The sequence below is a fragment of the Drosophila suzukii genome, chromosome 3 (genome assembly GCF_043229965.1).
Source record: "Drosophila suzukii chromosome 3, CBGP_Dsuzu_IsoJpt1.0, whole genome shotgun sequence".
NCBI lineage: Eukaryota > Metazoa > Arthropoda > Insecta > Diptera > Drosophilidae > Drosophila > Drosophila suzukii.
In genome coordinates this window covers 49,543,423-49,565,134 of record NC_092082.1, presented here as the reverse complement: position 1 = coordinate 49,565,134, position 21,712 = coordinate 49,543,423, and the positions used below count along the sequence as shown (strand labels likewise).

At 36.2% G+C, this 21,712-nt stretch overlaps 1 protein-coding gene across 9 annotated transcripts in view; it reads left to right on the top strand.

The window, feature by feature from the left end:
- Positions 1–21,712, top strand: part of Myo81F (Myosin 81F) — a 2,624,640-nt gene that overhangs the window by 1,674,479 nt on the left and 928,449 nt on the right. The gene's annotated exons all lie outside the window — the stretch shown is intronic.

Genomic DNA, 21,712 nt, shown 5'->3' with positions numbered 1-21,712 from the left:
CCGTAAATGTCGTCATCGTCTTCGATAATAATTTTAGGATTTTTTGTCAAGTTTTCGCGCAAAAAGCGATAGCGTTGCATTAGGTTGAAGGCTCCCCACATAAATTGCCCCCTGATGGGCCGTAAGGCTCTATAGTCTCCTGGCGTCAGTACTGTTCCTACTGTCAACATTTTTTTAATGGTGCGTAAGGTTCTTAGGTCGCTGCTAGATATAACATCATCGTAGTCCCTACGAAATTCTTCAATTTCGTCCTTTAATTCTAGCATTTCTTTATCGGCAACATCAACTACGTCTTCAATGTTGTTAGATGCTCGTTTAGCAAGAGAGCTAACAATGGTAGTGTGGTGGTAGTGTTGGTGGATCTAAGCATCTTGTTGGGTCGCGGATCTTCCTTTTCAGCAGCAGCAGCAGCACCAGCAGCAGTACTATCTTCAGTATCAGCACCTTCACCATCAATGTTAGAGTTAGAAACTTGCGTTTTGGGGTCCTTTATTTTTTTTGATAAATAAAAAAAGAGATGAAGAATAAATTGTAATTTTACATTTTTTTTTTTTATTGTCTAGGCGCAGCAGGTATGGTTATGGTGGAGACCTACGTTATCATCCTCAATGGTGTCCTCAGGAACTTGAGTTAAGATCGGGAAGACATCGTTGTCTTCTTTTTCTTCTTCTTCTTCTGAGCTTACGTAATTGGGGGTGTTGTAACACACGCATTTAGCACTGCCGCATCGAAGCATTTTCAGTAGAGGTTTTTTGCTGATCCAACCGGATGAACCGGATGCTTCTTCTGCTCCTACTACTACTTTCTTGAATTTGATCGTTTGGGTTTTTGTTTGGGCCTCCATGTTTTCTGCTTGCTTAGTTTTGGTTCTAAGTCTGGATGTTGTTGGTGGTGGTGGTGGTGGATTATATTGTTCACGTACTTAAGCAATGTACGTCAATTATGAACTGCCTTTAAATTTGGCTGCCGAGCGCTATTTATTGAAAATTTTTTTTTTCTGATTGGTTGTATGAGGATGCTATATTAGTTCTCTCTCACAATCACTTGCAATACGAAGTATGTGTTTTTTGTTTGTTTGCTTGTTTGATATGCCTTTTGAACACCGGATGTGTGATAACTGCATCCAATGCAAAAAAAACAAAGAAGAACGCTATAGTCGAGTACCTCGACTATCAGATACCCGTTACTTAGCCAATGGGACCAAAGGGAAATGGAGATATGCAAGCAGCAAAGCGAGATTGAAATGCGCCACTTACCCGTGATCTCAATATGTGGTTATGTGGGCAGTAGACAGATCGCTTGCAAATACTTCTGCTATTTTGAAATCACTCTGAGCACAAGTGCCATCGCTTCGTTTAAGGGAAAACCTGTGAAGGCGTTGCCTTTTTAGCTTACGTGTTCATTACTATATTGAGAATCCATGATCTTGGTTGGGACCAATGGCACTGAGATAATTCACAAACATTCTGATTTGGTCAATCGGAGGACTTTTCTGAGTTCTGACACGGCAGTCTTGTACCTTACCAAGACCAGGGTATGCCTTGTCCCCATCCAAACGCGGCAATGTGTACGACCTTTTCTGGCCAAGACTGCAATTTCAGATTTCGAAGAAGCCCATGTTAGTGGCGGAATAGGTACACTTCCAGCAGGAAGGGCAGCTTGATGGAGCTTGTCTACCAAAACCTGAGCAATGGAATCAACGTCATCCGTAGTGACAAACGGAGGGTTTTCTTCAGTCAAAGCAGTGAGCTTGGCACTGAAACTTCTAATATCGGAGCCCCGACGTAAAAGCCTATTTTTGGCAATGACGTTATAGGCAGCAACAGAGAAATATATCAGGAGAGGAATATATCAGAGGAAAGGCCCTAACACACAGAGATGGATGGGTGGCTGCGCGGGATACCTCTGTACACTGCAAAATCAATGGGAGTCGGAAGATGATCATTGATCATGGATGATGCAGGGATGAGCAAGAGACAACAGACATCAGAGTGTCAGAGCGACGGCTACCCAGAGCCGAAAAGGCGCAGAAGGCTGTCCAGAAGGACAGTAAGCTGTGTTAAACGAAATTCTTCCTAACGACGTGACCAAATTGAGCTGCCATGGCAATGGCTTGCAGGTGAGGCTCAGTTATTGTGGTGCTCAGGTGATAGTCCAGGGACGGTTTGTTAATGACAGCAGCTCCACCACTATTTCTATCATCGGGGTGGTTGCCGCAGTGCACAGCATATCCATGGAATCGAAAGAAAGAACGGCTGGTAAAATTTGTATCTGAGATTAACAAAATGTCAATGTTACGTTCCTGGAGGAGATGCTCAAACTCTAAGGATTTGCTAACTAAATTGTTAGCGTTTCAAATTATGGAACTTAATCCGTAGTTAGTCATTGCGGCGCGTTGACTCTACGCCGTGCTTAGACGTCACGTTCTGTAACATTTGCAGCGTCGACGTCATGAATGACATCATTTGATCAAAGCGTTCCAGCAGTTTTTCAATTGTCGCCGCTAAGGCATTCAGCAGCCTCTTGCTGCTTATGTAAATTATTAATAAATTCCAAGATCCTGTCCTGAGCAGGTTGTAGTAGCATTTTCAAAGTTAGGCTGGCCTAGCGGAAGCAACACATTTTGAAACGAATTTGATGCCATCAATGGGTGACTTTAGGAAATAGGAGGGCGCAAAGGATACCAAGCATTCTGACTCGGGAGCGGTGCAACAATAGTTTGAGTCCGTTGTCGTTCTGAAGTGCTGTTGGACTTACGTTTCTCATACTGTTCTAAATAGGCAGGACAACCGCATGAGGAAGCACTATGATTTGACCCACAGTTGATGCATTTAAACTGATCCTCTTTCAGTGCTGGGCATTTATCCTTGTCCTTGCTGTCATGGTCGCCAGCACAACTAGCAGATTTAGGTAAAAAGAAGCAAAAGTTTTTCGAATGGTTAAATGATTGACATTTGAAACACCTTAAAGTGTCATTTCTTTGAATTTGTGCATTTATTGTAACCACTTGATAGTCTATTACTTGAATGTTATAAGCATCTTTGTTGTTTTAAGCTGGTTCTAATAGAACAAAGAATATGTCTCGTTTGGCCTTACCATTTTCACCAGGTGGGTTATATACACTCCAAGGCTTGTGCCCCAGTTCTTTACGTCTGGTAATGATTTTGCGAACGTCAGTTAAATTATATATACTGTCATTATCCACAGAAATTCTATAGGAGGATCGACCAGTCGTCTTAAGGCGAAAGCCAGTAGTCACAGGTGATAATAATGCAATCAGTAGCCTAAAATCCGTGACACGTAGAGTTCGTTGTTTCTTCATTATCAGACAAAACAGCAAAATTATTATTCGTTCTTAAGTATGAGGGCTTTTCTCTATTAGAAAGGGGTGAAAGTAAGTTCACATATACGACAGAAGCCTGAGTATGTTTTTGGTCCTGGTCTGACTTTAGAAGTACAGACTTACGAGTACTGTCATTGGATTGGTGAAGATTCCTTTTTATAACCGTTACTCGTAGAAGGAAGCGTTTCCGACCCCATAAAGTATATATATTCTTGATCAGAATCACTAGCCGAGTTTGTTTCAGAAGGGTGCCACGCCCACTCGAACGCGACAAACCGCACAAGACTGTGGCTCCTACAGTTTTGATGATAGAAAGAAATGTAACACGGAATCTTTGAAATAAACACAACCGGTAGCTTGACATCCATCATAAAAGCTCAAAAAGGAACCCTAATAAATCGAGTTTTTTAACCGGAAGATTTACAGAGTCAAATGCTTTACTAAAGTCAGTGTTAATAACGCCTGTTTTAAAATTTTGTAAGTTTCCTTATCAAAAATAAAGTAAGCTTCAAAGGGACACGGAGATATAATTGACCTACAGAGGTGCTGCAAATGGGGAGTAATAATGTTTTCGAAAAGCTTTGGGTTCGCTGACAATTTAGAGATACCTCTTTAATTATTTGCATTCACTTTGCTAACCCTCTTGAGGAGAGGAATTACAAGCGATTCCTTCCGCATTAAGGGAAATAAAAAGTAGACAGCTATCGTTTAAGGTAAGACAGAATATTAAATAAGACTTGGATACAGTGTAAGAATAAGGCTGTGAAAAATGGTGTAAAGTAGAATATGTCGTTTGAAAAAACTTGGCAAATATATCGGCTTTTGCCTGATAAGCGGTTGCAGTAATATTTTAAAAAGATAACGAGGAAAGATAATGTGTAGATTTACGCTTAGTGCTAACAATATTATATAACTTTTTCGAATTTTTAGACATTTGGAGTTTTCAACGATTTAAATAGTTTTTGTAACACAGAGAGTTTTGCCCGGTAAAACTAGACCGAGCAGTTAAGAATATAGAATAAATACATTGATAGCCGGTATCTTTGTATTTCCTACAAAGTCTGGACTTTTTATTTCTTAGTGTGTCAGCTCTTTACTAAACCAATGTAACTTGTTGGGACTGACGAATAGCATAACGGAACACAAGAATCGAAACCGAACTAAACATAATTTGCAGAATTTAGTTTTATGAGAATGGTCTTAAAATTAGACATCTAACAAGGAAGAACGCTATAGTCGAGTACCTCGACTATCAGATACCCGTTACTCAGCTATATGGAGATATGCAAGCAGCAAAGCGAGATTAAAATGCGCCACCTACCGGAGGTATACAGATTTAAGCGTTTTGGGCGTTAGAGTGGGTGTGGCAAATTTATTTTTGGATCAATCGATAGGTATTGACGACACCAATACATTTCAGTTAAAATTTTTTATCTAGCATGAAAATTGTGGGCGTCACAGGTTTTCGCGGTTTGTGGGCGTTAAAGTGGGCGTGGCAAACTTTTTTTTAGGTCAATCGATAGGTATTGGTGAGAACAATACATTTCAGTTAAAATTTTTATTCTAGCATCAAAACTGTAGGAGCCACAGTTTTGGGCGGTTTGTGGGCGTTAGAGTGGGCGTGGCACTGTGCTGAAACAAACTTGCGCTGCGTAAGAAGCTCAGGAATCTGCACACCAAATCTCAATAGCCTAGCTCCCATAGTTTCCGAGATCTCAGCGTTCATCCGGACGGACAGACAGACGGACAGACGGACAGACGGACAGACGGACAGACGGACATGGCTAGATCGACTCGGCTAGTGATCCTGATCAAGAATATATATACTTTGTGGGGTCGGAAACGCTTCCTTCTGCCTGTTACATACTTTCCGACGAATCTAGTATACCCTTTTACTCTACGAGTAACGGGTATAACTATTATTTATTTTGTTCTTCTACCCCCACGCTAAATGTTTTGTACTTGAGTAGGTGGCTTGCTGAATTTTTTTTTAAAGTTGTGTGTGTGATAACGAAGAAAAAAATGCGACTTAAATTTATATCAGCTGTGTGTGTGTGTGTGGTGTGTGCGATAACAGTATGCTTTGAGGGAAAAAAATTTGATGTAAATTCCCAAGTGCGCAATAAGTGTGTTCACACACACACACACAATCACTTGCAATACATTGTGTGTGTGTGATTTTTTATTTATTTTTTTTGTTTGATATGCCTTTTTGAACACCGGATGTTTGTGTGTGATAAGTGCATTTAAAATTAAAAAACAAATTATTAATTTTTCTTTATTTCTTCTACCCCCACGCTCAATTTGTTTTTATTTGAATTTTTTTAATTGTTTGTGATAACGAATAAAAAATATGTGTGTTATAAAAAAAATTTCGGACCACTCCCCCCTCCCCCTCCGCTCTCGCTCAACCTCCCGCTCTCCCTCCCGCTCTCCCTCTCGCTCTCCCTCTCGCTCTCCCTCTCGCTCTACCTCCCGCTCTCCCTCCCGTTCTCCCCAATATTAAATACGATTTTTTCAATTTCACAACAATATGAAATATTAATATTTTAATTTATTTCCATTTTTAATTATTTTGTTTTTGTTTTTTTTTTAAGCATTGTGAGGACAGTAAATATTATTAAGTTCGTGATTATTATTATTATTATTTCGAACTGCTGCTGCTGATGTATCGTCAATCATCGCAGCATTGATGCAGTCCATATAACAAGAAAAGACTATTTGAAATATTACAATTGCAAGATAGATTAACAAAAGCAATAGTAAAAATATAATTGTAATGTTAACATGATAGACATATTTTGGTATAAGTGGTGTTTTTGAAACGCCGTCGTCGTCGTCTGCTTCATCATAGGGTGTTGCTGTTGTTGCTGCTGTTGTTGCTGCTGCTGCTGCTGGTTCTTTGGAGCTGGTTGTTGTTGCTGTTGTTGTTGCTGCTGTTGTTGTTGTTGCTGCTGCTGCTGTTGTTGTTGTTGTCGGGGTTGTGTTGTTGTTGTTGTTGTTGTTTGATTTGAAGTGGTTCCAGCGACTGCGCATACTAACAGTAATAGGAATACGTGAAAATGCATTTTCTATTTGTGTGTGTGTGTGTGTGTTTGTTCGAAACGCTAGAGAGAGTGAGACTCGAGAATATTTTCCAACAAACTAAATCCACTGACCACCATACACTCAATTTTATAGCTGAGTCTATACTATATATCACATTTCTCTATCTTGCATTAATTTTCCTTTTTACAATCTCTCGCTCTATAACCTCCCACTTATTATTCGGATATACTAGAAGATAACGATGATATCGACCTAAAATATATAAGACAAATAAAATAATTGTAGCACATATATATATATATATATATATATATACTTAGTATACTTACAAAATGTATATATATATATATATATATATATATATATATATACTTAGTATACTTACAAAATTTGATAGGAAGTCATAATTTGTAATGCGTTATGTTCATCAACCAATTTTTGTTGAATGTACTTGGAATTTGGCTCTTTCAAAATCTACTACATCATCAGCAGCATAAGTTGTATTCAACTCTTTATTCGTTTCCATTTGATTAAAGGTAATATTCAAATTTTTAATATGCTCTAATCGCATATGTATACTTTGGAGAGTTTCTTTATCCTCGGGCGACAGAATGTGTAGATATTTTTGAATAAAATCAATAATTTTCTTTGTAAACGTCATTTTTATTTTTTTGTGTATGTGTGTGTTGTTTGTATATTATTGAATATTCATATGCAAAACCTGTTGATAATCATTGATGTTATACGTTCCGATGTGTCTCACTAACTGAAGGCTGGTGGGGTTGGGTTCATTATTATCTTCCTCATCGTTGGTAAAGTCTCGTTCAAACAAATAATTTTTCTCTACCAGATTGGAATTGCTTACAGCATTATAGTGGTGGCAATAAATTCGTAATGTTTTATTTTTGAAATCGCTATGATAACTGCATCGAATATTGACAATACTTCTCAAGTATCTTAATTTGAAATATCTACAAACCACAGTGGGCGCATCAATTATTCCACCAATATTCTCTTCTTTTCTAATTAACTCTCGGCGGAAATTTTCAACTGCCTCATCGATCGTGGGGAAAGAATGAGGCATTCGCTCGTATAGTACCAAATCTCGTTTAAATCTATTATCATGTTTATTTTTGCTGTTCTCTCGAATCACTTCCACAAATGCGGTATTAAGTTCAAAAATTAAATTTACTTTGATAGTCAATGTTTCGTTTACAACGAGATCAAATCTAGAGTATTAAATTTCCGTTTGATAGGGAATTTTTTCTTGCGCTTTTCCGACGACGACGACGACCCTAAAGTAAAATATCAAAACCATAATTATTTTCATTTTTTTTGTATTTTATCAACTTTTATTATGCGATTTTATACTTTCCCTGTGCGCGAATGCTTAGCGACTAGTTTTTACAGAATTGTGATTAAAGTAAAAATGCATGTATGTCTATATATTATATAGGTATAAAGATTATAGATTTGTTTTCTTCTTTTTGTCGTCTCTCTCTCTTGGGCTCTGGCTCTGGGTCTGGCTCTGATTATCGGGTACTAGCTGCATCTGTTTTGGGCTGATAGCTTAGCAACACTAGTTTTAAATGCATGAGTAAAGTATGTATATATATATATATAAGTATAAGAAAGATTAAAAAAATTTTTTCTTGTTTTGTCTGCTCTCTCTCTTGGGCTCCGGCTCTCCACTGATTATCGATTATTGGCTGCGTCTGTTGTTGCCTCGCGACCAATAGCGCGTGCTGACGATACAGTTATCAATTCCACCCACTCACTGGTATTTATTGTTGCGGTTGGTGGTGGTGATGGTGGTGGTGGTGGTTTAGTGCTGTTGCTGCTGACGTTGATGCCTGTCTCATAAATTCGAAAGAGAGGTTTACTTTTAACAACTCGTTGTTCCATAATGTTACATTAAATGCCACACTTTTTGTATTTGTATTGATATTATTGGTGATATTCAGAATAGAAGCAAATTCAGGATTCGGATTAGGATTACAGTTTCCTCCCGAATTATAACCAAATAGTAAAATAATTGCAATGATTATTATTCGCAACATTTTTATTTATTTATTATATTTTTCCTCCCCCCGTTTTGATTGTAGTTTCTAGCTTGCAGTTCGACTTGCTATTAATGCTTGCTTGCTTGCTGGCATTCTCGCAGAGAACGAAATAGAAAAAATATTCGCATATATACATATATGTATGTATATATTTATAATATATTTTTAACCTCGTTTGATAGCGGTGTATATTCGAATAATCTATCATGTATTATGAGACAGTATGCAGATGTTTTTGGAGGGATATTACTTTGTGTTTTAATCTCAATTCGTATATCAATCGGTCCGCTTTTTACTGCTTCATTTTGATGCGTTACATCTAAGATAATAATGGGAGCCTTATTTTTATAAGTCTCTACCGATAATAACGGTTGTGACTCACAGCCGTAGTAACTTTTTTGAAAATTGATATACATATCGTATAATAGTGCATATCTATTATAGGTAAAATTTTGATTTAATCCATCATGGGGATATACTTCAGAATTTAGATATACTTTCACATCGACTAAATCGCAATAAACATACTTCTTATTGTTTTTAAATGCGATAATAACATAGCGAGGGCGTTCAGTTTCAACAGCTAATTTAACACTCCAAATAAATGTAGTAGTCTGTGGAACTACTGGGTTATAATATATATCCCAACTCCTGAAGGGAATCAATAATGGTGTTTGTTTGTTTATCACATTAAACATGTACAATTTATAAGCATCAGACAATTGGACATGTGGCATTTTCCAAACAATGCTCGAAATCGTCATTTTCAATTGACTCATTGTTAAAGCTTCAGCAGTGCTCTTATAAACATCATCGTTATCTTTTCCTCTTAATAGAACTAGCTCGTGTTTCCCATTGAGCAGTATTTTATTGTAGTCTTCAGCAAATCCAAGTAACAAGTTCAACGGCACGCAAAAATTAAAGTTTCCTCTTTCGAGTTTTAAATTGTCTGCGATGGACCATCCAGAATTTTCGAGCAAGTGTTCTTGATTTTGTTTAATTGATAAATAATTTTTTAAATCGCTTGTTACACCCAAATGTCGTGTTCGATCAATTTCAATACCATTCAATTCATATCGTATTTCACTAAATAGATACGCTATACAATTATTCAATAGAGCTATTGTGGTTTCGATTTTATCATCAACTTTTGTGATATGTCCTTGAATGTGAAGAAAACTTTCGCTTGGCAACACATACAAATCTTGATTTTGTATGGCAATCCGAATTTCGTCATTGTTCTCATACGACCGTAAGTAGGGTGAATAACTATGATAATCTTTCTTTATTATTGAATTATCAAGAGTCGGTTTCTCGAGCACGTTAATTATATGAGACATTTTTTATTATTTTTTTTTTTTTTAATTTGAATCCTAAACTCAATAAAAATTTTTTATTGCACTCCTTTAACGGGATTTGTTGTTGTTGTCGTCGTCGCCGTCGTCGTCGTTGTTGTTGTTGTTGTTGTTGCTGTCGAGTAGCTAATCTGTTCAACGTTGGTAAAGCGAGTGAGGGGGAATTAAGTGATAATGCCTTTTTATAGACGTTGTTTTTGTTATTGTTGTATATAATCATTATACCCGTTACTCGTAGAGTAAAAGGGTATACTAGATTTGTCGGAAAGTATGTAACAGGCAGAAGGAAGCGTTTCCGACCCCATAAAGTATATATATTCTTGATCAGGATCACTAGCCGAGTCGATCTAGCCATGTCCCTCTGTCCGTCTGTCCGTCTGTCTGTCCGTCCGGATGAACGCTGAGATCTCGGAAACTATGAGAGCTAGGCTATTGAGATTTGGCGTGCAGATTCCTGAGCTTCTTACGCAGCGCAAGTTTGTTTCAGTAGAGTGCCACGCCCACTCTAACGCCCACAAACCGCCCAAAACGGTGGCTCCTACAGTTTTGATGCTAGAATAAAAATTTTAGCTGAAATGTAATGTTCATCAATACCTATCGATTGACCCAAAAAAAAGTTTGCCACGCCCACTTTAACTCCCACAAACCGCGAAAACCAGTGACGCCCACAATTTTCATGCTCGATGAAAAATTTTAACTGAAATGTATTGGTCTCGTCAATACCTACCGATTGATCCAAAAAAAAATTTGCCACGCCCACTCTAACGCCCATAACGCTTAAATCTGTATACCGCCGGTAGGTGGCGCATTTTAATCTCGCTTTGCTGCTTGCATATCTCTCTTTAGCTGAGTAACGGGTATCTGATAGTCGAGGTACTCGACTATAGCGTTCTTCCTTGTTTTATGATATATTTGTCGTTTCCGATCTTTGTGATGACGGAAACGCAGCACAAAAGTGAATCCACCTTAGACGCAGGAAAAATTTTCAAAACCAGATGTGGGCATGTATTCCATCAGGCATGTATTGCAGGCTATTCTAAAAATAAAACATCTTGTCCTACTTGCAACACAGTGTGATTTGAAAGAAGTGGTACTCCATCTCAAAATACTAGGACATTTAAAGGGCAGGTTATAGTTATGGGATTATCTTTGTACTGCACTTAGAAGGCAATTCAGAGAGGCTCGGATGGACTTAGATATCCGAGAAGCTATTCGGGATAGGAAGCAGCGGGAAAGAGAAGGGCTTGATAAATTCTATGACGCAATAGATTAGTTAATAGATAACCTGGATGTGCCCCTAACCGAAACGGATGTGCTAGAAATTTTAAAAAGGAATTTAAGGCCGGAGACAAGACACGAAATTCTGAACATCCCAGTTCGACCGGTAGACCGATTGAGGAAAATATGCCGACGTTGGGAAAGCTTTTTAGAAGAGGTCCGAAAATCCCAGGGATATCAGAAGGTAGTGCCATTCCTGAAATGTGTTGCTCTCATCAATACCTATAGATTGACCCCTAAAAAAGTTTGCTACGCCCTCGTTGACGCCCACACACCGCCCAAAAACTTCAACAAATCGTAAATATGAACGCGGATATCTCGGAAACTATCAAGTATTCAGAATTGGGATTTCAGACTTAGATTCCGTAGCCTTGAACTCAGAGCAAGTTTGTTACGCGAATATGCCACGCCCACTCTAACGCCCACAAACCGCCCAAGCCAATGTTTTGTAACACCCATAACGCTTAAATCTGTGTACCGCTCCATAACCGTGTATTGTGGTTAGGGGTAGGTAACGCATGTCATTCTCGCTTTGCTGCTTGCATATCTCCATTTCCCTTTTGTCATTTTAGCTGAGTAACGGGTATCTGATAGTCGAGGTAGTCGACTATAGCATTCTTCCTTGTTTTTTTTTATATTGGTTTTAAATGAAATCTTGTTGTAATTCTTTCACCGCGAAAATTAATCAGATTACCGTCTTGATCACAGATTTTTAAAGGTATCAAATGTATTTCTTTTGTGTTTACTGGTAGATATATAACATTTTGTGGTACCTCAGTTATTTTATATCCCGGACTAACGACAAGCGCAAACTGATGTAGTGTGTGTGCTGTTTCGTTGTTTATATATGTTCCATTTATAATATGGCATTGTACACAAATGGTATTAATTTTTGTGATATCAATTGCCTTATCAGAAGTATGTAATATATTAGGGCTTAATATATTCGAATTGAATCCCAATAAAGAGCCGATTGAATTTTTCTTATTGAAATATATTTCATCAGTTGCAGAGAAAATTTCCGATTGCAAAGTATTTTAGTTTGGAACTAGATAAAATTTGGGACTTCCGTCGGGCGCATTCTTTGTTAATTTTGTATATTTTCGCGTCAATAGGTCATTAATATCGCTGATTTCATAGGAACCTACGGGGATCTTTATCGTACGTTTGCCAATATGAAATAAATCATGCCTACGTCAACGTTTGAAATTGTAAATTATAAGAATGCAGACTGATTAACGCACACTGATAGTTCTGATAAAGTTCAATTGGAGGAAAATAATCTGCAACAAGTACTGACGTATTGCCTGTTAGTGTTAATGTTATCGACATCTTAACGGTTCGGGAGCATGTGTGTGTGTGTGTCCTAACCATTTAACGAATGCTCTACCATTTCGACGTCTAATAACCTTCTCCACCAGATATGTATCGGGAAATTTAGTTTTCATCAACTCATATTCGTAAAATCCTCCCTTAATATCATTTCCTTGATAATCTTTCAATATATACGTAATGGGATTGGTATTTTGTATCCGTTTGATTTGGAATATCTCAGTTGTCCAGTTTGGAGTATAACCTTTTTCGAACACATGTTTATATTTACTTATTCGCACATAATCGTCAACTTTGAATTTTGGTTTATGAGTGAATTTCAGATGATTGTAAACGGTTTGGAGGAGTAATTCTTCATTTAGAAAACTTACATCGTTTGGCGCCATCAGAATTGTTTTATGGTATGTGTTATTATATTTAGCAATCAATGCCTTATAGATATTAATCCATTTGTAGCTACCTTGATAGCTGAAGTCTTTCCACATCATATTTTTGAGTGTTCTATTAAATCGTTCAACGATGCTGACTTTTAAAATACTATACGTTAAATAATGATTAATATGATTTAATTTCATCAGATTTTGAAATGTCTTATTGAAAAATTCTTTGCCATCATCTGTTTGTAAGTTTTTCGGTTTTCTTTGTGCGTCATCGAAAATGCTCTTCATACTTTTTGTGACGCTGTCTCCTGTTTTGTTTTTAATAGCAACACCCCATGCTTGCTTCGAAAAAGTGTCAATAACAGTTAGGGGATAACGATATCCCATATTGTATAATTGATAGGGAATCATTTCAACTAAATCGGCTTGCCATAAATCATCCATCCCCTTCATTATCACACGTCGTCTGGTAAAATTTTTTCGTCCTTGTCTATGCAACTCTTCGGTGAGTTGCCTTTTATCCGCATTCAAGTTGCTGTTGTTGTTGTTGTTGTTGTTGTTGTCACTCAGTTTGTTTTATTTTATTGTCAATATATTTAACAACAATGGGGAACTGTACTTTAATTTTTTCCACCTCATCCGTAGGTAGCTGTGTAAAGAGTAATTTAAAGAGAACGTCTTCAAGCCGTTGAATATTTTCTTCTAATCGCTCTATATACTTAGTATAAATAACTTGTGAGTAGTCCTCTAAGGATAATTTTATAAAATTCGCACTTTCAGCGACATCTGATTTAATATTTGCTTCCAATGTAATTATTTTGTTTTTTATAATATTAATGCTCTGTCTCAAGCTGTTTAAATCAATATCCGTTTTCTCTTGTCGATTTAAGATATATTTTTTTAGACTTGAACCGCTTCCTCCTCCTCCTCCTCCTCCTCCTCCTCCGGACGATGAGGAATTCGAGCTTTCACCAAATTTATTAATCTGATTCATTTTATTTTATTTGCCTCTCTAAGCTCTTCTATAATGGATATAATTTCGTTTTTGTGATTGGTATTTCCAGCACTCTCGGATGCTAATAGTAACCGCAATCTCTCGATTAATTCATTCGGATCATCCCAATACTTGTATCCTCTATCCTCCTTGGAGTAAGATTTTGTTGTTGGTGCTGCTGCTGCTGCTGTTTGTGTTGTAAGCAAGAAACCTTTGCCAATAAGTTGTGTTTTCGGTTTGAATAGATTTTATATAATATGCTGATATTTAAAGGATTTGGACCCCTTAACTTGAGAACTATTCTGGAATTTTCGTTTGTGTGCGTTTGTTCTCAACAGAATATCTCGATAATTTTTCAAGTCCAGATTTGAATAATGCGCGGGCCGCGTGTGAAATAGCAATTGAAATAGACCAGGAGTTAATTTCCATTTTTCCCTATCTATAATAATTGTATTATTATTATTATATTTCAATTTACTATTAGCAAAATACCATTCACCATTTTCTTTTATATTCAGATCATACAGCATGTCCAATTGTTTTTGACTTTTTAAAAGCTGAATATTACGCAAAAACGGTGATTTCATCAAAATTTTTCTTCTCTTGATTGCAATTCGGGTTTCTTTTTTGATCACATTGTTGTTGTTGTGGTTTTGTTGTTGTTGTTGTTGTTTTTGCTGTTGTTGTTGTGGTTGTTGTTGTTGTTTTGTCTTGTTATATCTGGGATATCTGATATCTGCTGTTGCTGCTGCTGCTTTTGTTGTTGTTGTTGTTGTCCTTCTCGACGACGACCTCGATGCTGATCATCATATTTTATCAGTTCACGTTTATTGTTGTTGTTGTTCGGGTTAGTCAACGTTGTATTTAGTATCCGCCTTCTTGTTCTTTTTTAGAAAATTTTCCGCAATCACATTCAAAGGTTTAGTAACTGGTTTAAAGGTATTTTCCAGCGTGTTAATTCGATCCATTTCATTCGACTTCATGATCTTCAATTTCTGTGTCAACAACAATCTGGTTTGAACCAGATCATCCAACACTTTAGACTTATTTTTTGATTTCACCATTGCTGCTGATGTTGTTGTTGTTGTTGTTGCTGTTGTTGTTGGTGTTGTGTTGTTGTTTGTTTAAAATACAATTATTTACTAGTAAAATATATGATATTATCGCATATTATATATATATAGCTGATACGAAGCTGATCCAAAGCTGATGCTGAGCTGATGCAGAGCTGATCCGAAGCTGATGCCGAGCTGATCCAGAGCTGATCGAGAGCTGTGTGTGTGTGTGTTTTTATAGATGTATAAAACTATCGAATCCTTTTCCATATTGTCCTTTATCAATATCATTATCTTTACTTATGAGAACAAATTCATATTTTTGCTTCCAGCATTCCTCACAAGTTTTTATAAATTGCTTAAAAGTCATATCGCCTATAACATGATCATTGTAAATATGTTTAATATTCATTTCATCTTGTTTGAAAATTATAATCAAATTAGCGTTGTCACGTATTTAATGTTTTGGTATTTTTGTATAAGTTTGACATAGATAGAAGGAGTCTATGTGTTTGTGGCGGCCCATACAGAAATAATCTCTTATTGCTGTTTGCTTATCACAGATTACGTCATCAAATATCATAATTGAGTGTGGTCTAGCTCTTTCTGGACTGACGACTTTCTCCTTGTCTGAAAACGTGAACATGTGTATCCCCTTAATTGGTTTAATTAATTTCATTAAATATTGATACTTGGCTGATACAGCGATTTTGAATAAATGTATATATTTTGAAATTTAAGTCCATTGGGACTTTCGATTAAACTTATCATTACGTTTGTCTTTCCACAATTAGACGGTCCCACAATTAGAGCGCGTATCGAATTCGGTAATAATGGGCTATGTATAATTTTTCAGCTCCTATCCCCCTCACCACAAATTCGATCGACATTTCGAACTCTGATTTGTCTGGTTTGTTTTATAAATCGCATTTTGTTCTTGCTGTTGTTGTAGCTGTTGTTGTTGTTGTTTTATTGAACCAATTTTTGCAACTACTAATAAAAATACTATAAATATTTGAGTAAATATTTAGTTTTTGTTTAATATACGATTGACATCGAAACAGAATAGTCATAAAACAAACAACATACACGAACACACACACACACAGAAATGCAAATGCATAAATGTAATAATTCAAATAACAAAATATCAATAATGCCTATAAATTATAAACATAAATTAAATTCATATCAGTATCGAATTGGTAGTGTATTCTTTAACAACTTGATTACCAATCTACCAATTGAACTTAATTTGCCAGGATATCAATTTTGTGGGCCAGGCACACAACTTGCGGAGCGCTTGAAACGTGGAGACAAAGGGATTAATCCGCTAGATGCAGCGTGTCGAGAGCACGATATTACATATTCACAATTCAGACTTGAAAAATCGTCATCAGGCCGATAATATATTAGCTTAAAGAGCGTGGGAACGTTTTAAAGCAATAGATAGCGGTCTAAAAGAACGTTCTGCTGCTTGGTTTGTGACAAACGCTATGAAAACAAAAGTTAAATTCGGCCTAGGTATGACTAAGAACAAATCTCGTCGACGTCAACGTAAGAGGAAATCAGCTAGTATTAAAAAACAACGTCGACGTCATCGACAAACAAAAAAAAAATCATTCGCAGGCACTGTGAGCAAAACGAGACGAATTTTGAAACGAAGAAATCCTACGAGTATCGATGAAGCAATTCAGATATCTCAACAATCAATCCCACCCAGTTTTCAAAGAGGTCAACGACGACGACGACAAGGTAGACTAGGTCTAGCGAACAATATCTCCAATATTCCGAGGGTGATACCATTACCAAAAATTGGTGGATTCCTACCGTTGATACCAATATTGACTGCACTTGGTGCACTTGGTGGTCTTGCTAGTGGTGGATCTGCTGTTGCTAAAGCAATAAACGCTGTCAAAAATGGTAAAGAACAATTAGCCGAAGCGACACGTCATAACCGCTATATGGAATCAATTGCGATAGAAAAAGGACTTTTCCTGAAACCATATAAGAAAGGCTATGGACTATTTTATAAGCCATATTCAGCAAAAAACTAATAGATATGCCACCCAAACAAGCACTTACCGATATTGATTTAATTGATTTTGGTAAAAAGCATTTTAGACACTTTCGTGTTGTTTTTATGCGTGATCGTCTCCCCAAGAAACCATGGACCAACGAATGTGGGATAATAAATTTAGATAACGAAAGCGGTAGTGGCACGCATTGGGTAGCATATTTCAAGAATAGAAATTATAAAGAATACTACGATAGTTTTGGTGATTTGCAACCGCCCATTGAAATTGTGAAATATTTAAAACCACCCATTGAATGTAACTATATAAATGAGCAAAAATTCAATACATATAACTGTGGTCATTTATGCTTAAAATTTTTATTTCGAAAAAATAAAATGTAATATATTTGCATACCAACAACAACAACAAAAATACACTTTTTTTTCATTTTAAGCTTAACTTAGTAGGCTATGTCTCTATGACCCCATGCAAGGGTGTCTATAATATTCTCTTTTATTTAGCGCCTATCATCTTAATAGCTTAGGGTGACCTTTGTATACCCTTGCGTATAAATTTGATGTAATTTCGATTTAAATAGGTACATTGTTCCAACTTGCTTTATTTTTTTATACAAGCAATCTCGAAAATCGTTAATAGTTAATTTTGTCGATACACTCGCCTTTACTCCTTTAATTTTTTTGATCTCCGTTGTTTCAGCTTTATTCATATTAGAGATATCAATCAAGATATCAAGATATCAATACAATTGAATACATTTTAGCTCTGAGCCCAATAAATTCTTTTATTATATTCCCCCTGCATTCATCTTTCATCATACCTAATTTTTTTTTGTTTATCAATGGTAATTTAAAAACAGTATCTTTATCATATTCTGAAGTATCGAAATGCTGATCAATTTCAAAACGAATGTCATCATAAAAATCTATAGTCTTAATATCATAGATAAAAGAATCAGTATCCATATATATTAAATTGATATTTTCTTCATATTTCGGCTTCATATAGTCATAGTGAAAATTGTACAAATTTTGATAATTCTAGAACGGTGAAGCCAATATAGACAGGCTTATCATAGAGAACATGCACTTTTTTCATTTGAATTGCAAAGAAATCATCGGCTAATTGTAATATATTCTTAAAATTAAATTTTGAGATAGTGCCCTAGCTCCCAATTTTTTACCATCACTCTCCCACCTCCCACCTCTCCCACTAATTTAATTGATTTCCTCTTGTCAACGTTCTCCATTGTCTTGCCATAGACTGCAATGTTTAGCAGTTTGAAAAAATTCTTTTCAAAATCATTAACAGCCAATGTTCTGTGATGATTGTTGCAATCAAAATATTTTTAAGCCAATCATATTGATCAAATTGTAATATTCGATGAATTTTCTTTAAAATCAGTCCATGCCGAAGACATTGCTGTAGATTTCTATAGTGAATTATATAATTATATTTGTTTGACAAGTCTGCAATCAATTTTGGTTGTTGCATATTTTAATTTTTCTTGTTTTGCGAACAAAATGGTAAATCATTGTGCTGGCTGTGTAAGTTTTCAGTGTATTCCAAATCTACCTCTAAACTATAACCAATTGATTGATCATCTACGCACATGTTTAAATCAACATTTTCAAAATTTCCCTCTTCTGTTTTCTCTAGCCATTTAAAATTTTTATAGGGAAAAGCTTGTGACATAGCATACCCATATAAATTATTAACATCTAAGTATACAATATAATTTGATTCTTTCTCACAGTCGTAATCGATATTAAGATACTTGTTATTTGCAATAGAATGACGTTTACTACATTAAACAAGACCGCCTCTAATACCTTTCATTATAAAATTATACATATCAATATCTGTGAGTAGTTCTAGTTCAATTTTAGTTGTCTTCAACATAGCATCCCATGATAGACCAGGAGTTGTATAATATTAAAAAGGATCTAAATTATAGATTTTTTTACATACTTTTCTAAAATTCTCAAAGACATCGCATAGCAACAGCACATCTTCCTTCAAATATAACAATAAATAACCTAATAAATTTGCACACTCGAAGGCATTCCAAACGTTTTGAGCGTGCTGATAACTCTCTTCAGAACAGTGTCTATCAGTTAATTGATAATAAAAATTTTCGCGCGACGGTAATTGTGTATCTGACAAGCGTTCAACTGAATTTTAATAGCTATACGGAAATATGCCTTTACGTTTAACCATTTGAAATTTGTTCGAGTCCGTGAAAAATGACTTTATTGTGGTTAGATTTTCTTCTTTTAAATAACTGGCTAGGCTGTCTAAACTGGAAGACATAAATCTAAATGAATCTAAAAATCGAAGTTCTAACATTTCGTTGGGCTTTATATAAATTTTCTTTGAGATCGAAATGTAAAACTCTTTGTTTAGCGGAATTATAGAAATTTCACCAGGAATTTGAATTAATTCTTTCACAAATAAATGAGCATCGTATGCCGAGAGATTATGGAAAAATATTGGGAAAAATGTTGCTAATTTATAGTTTGAATTGCAATTATTATGTGCTACACCTCCATATTTGCCTGTTAAGTGACAATGATCTAGAACTCTTTTAGATTGATCAGTGAATAAATTACCGCATATACTACAATTTTGTTCTAAGTCAATTATTTTTTGTTGCTCCATTGATAGCGGATATAACGGTATCGTTACATTTAAGTGATTTTGATATAACATTAAACAATCGTTTTATATGTTGTCAACAAAATGTGCTGCACAATCGTCACCATAATATATTCGATATACATATATCCAAACTATTGTCAAAAGAACACTTTATATAATAACTACATGCATACGGTATATGCTTTTGAATTAACTTTACGTTATCCGAAGTTTTCAGATCCATCCCTTCTAAAATACACTCAAAATCAGCATATGGTACAAAAGGAACATCTAATTGATTTTTAAAATTTTTAAATCTTTAAATCGCGTTTTCATTTGACGGCATCTCAGTTACAATTCTATTACACTCCATAATATGTGGTTCCAGTTTGTCGCTATCGTAGAAATGTAGCAAACAGCCATTGCATAGATGAATCTTCCTCGTACTTTTCGTTATTTGTTTGCGAAGTAATCTAATGGAGAAGCAAAGAAATATATATATAATTTTTTTTTTTTAATTTTCTAATTTAATACTTACTTGGAAATATTTTTAATCCAAGCATAGTGATATTTGTCATCCTTCTAGAGAAGTAGTAGATATATAGTGTGTAAGACGTTGCTAGTTTTATTATTAGTTAAATAATATGGGCAGTAGGTAGGTAATACGGGAGCTGGCTCACTAGGTAATAAATCATGTCAAAAAAGGAGGTGGGGGTGACCCTAATTAGTCACGCATGGTTGCACACAGGTGTTCTAATGACCTAATTAGCATAATTAAGTCAAAAAGGGGGTGTTGCTGACCCTAGTTAGATGAGCATGGTTGCACACAGGTCACTTAATGAGGTTAGAAAGTGGTGTGTAGGAGTGTGAGAGAGTGGTGTTTTGATATGTCTTGTTTTGTCTTGTCTTTTTCTCACGCTAAAGGTGCGTGTGTGATAGGGGTGTTTTGTCATGCGTGGGATTTTGTGGAGTGCAATGGTTGCACACAGGTCACTATGTTGCTTCTAACTTGGGTTAGAACGCGTTATGCGTGGGCGTTTTGTTGAGTCAATTAGGGTTGTAGGTGACACCTGGCTTGCGTGTGTGATAGGAGGTGTCTTGTCATGCGTAGGATTTTGTGGAGTGCAATGGTTGCACACAGGTCACTATGTTGCTTCTAACTTGGGTTAGAAGGCGTTATGCGTGGGCGTTTTGTTGATTCAATTAGGGTTGTAGGTGACACCTGTTAGTGTAACCTGCCTACGGTCTTGTGGTCAAAAGGTGTTGGTTTGAGGGATATTAGACCGCATACTTTTGTGGTGTGAAACAAGCGTGAGTTCGGTAACCTCCCCCTCTTTAGCGAGCATTAGATGGGAAAGTGAGCGTGGGAGTGTAACAAAAACGTTGTTTTGTTATGCGTGGGCGTTTTGTTGATTCAATTAGGGTTGTAGGTGACACCTGTTAGTGTAACCTGCCTACGGTCTTGTGGTCAAAATGGTGACTGTGGTGGTGGTTCCTAACAGAACAAAACCAAATGAGATCGTTTGTTTAGTCAAATACGTTTTTCTTTAATCATATTTGAAAATTTTTTCTCATGCGCTTACATGAGAGAGAAAACGGTTACCTTCTAAGTTTTCAAAAAATGTATGTGTTAAGGAGAAATGTGGAAAGTAGTTCAGTTTTAGAAAACTATTCGTTTTACAAGGGGTGTTTTGTCATGCGTATGAATTTGTAAAACTATATTTAGGCGGAGGAGGAGGAGGAAGGGAAGTTGTTTTGTTATGCGTGGGCGTTTTGTTAATTCAATTAGGGTTGTAGGTGACACCTGGCTACGGTCTTGTGGTCAAAAGGTGTTGGTTCGAGAGATATTAGACCGCATACTTTTGTTGTGTGAAACAAGCGTGAGTTCGGTAACCTCTTCCCTCTTTAGCGAGCATTAGATTGGAAAGTAAGCGTAGGAGTGTAAGAGGGATGGTGGTGGTGGCGGTGCTTGTGGTGGTGGTTCCTAACAGAATATACACATTTATACACAAAAACAAATGAGATCGTTTGTTTAGTCAAATACGTTTTTATTTCTATATATTCGTCTTAAATTAGTTTACATTGAGTCTTTTAAATAAATGAATGTATCTTTCCATCAATTTTAAGGCGTCTTCTTCTCTCTTTTCAACATGCATACACCTGCAAGTGTCAGGTCCAACTTTACAAT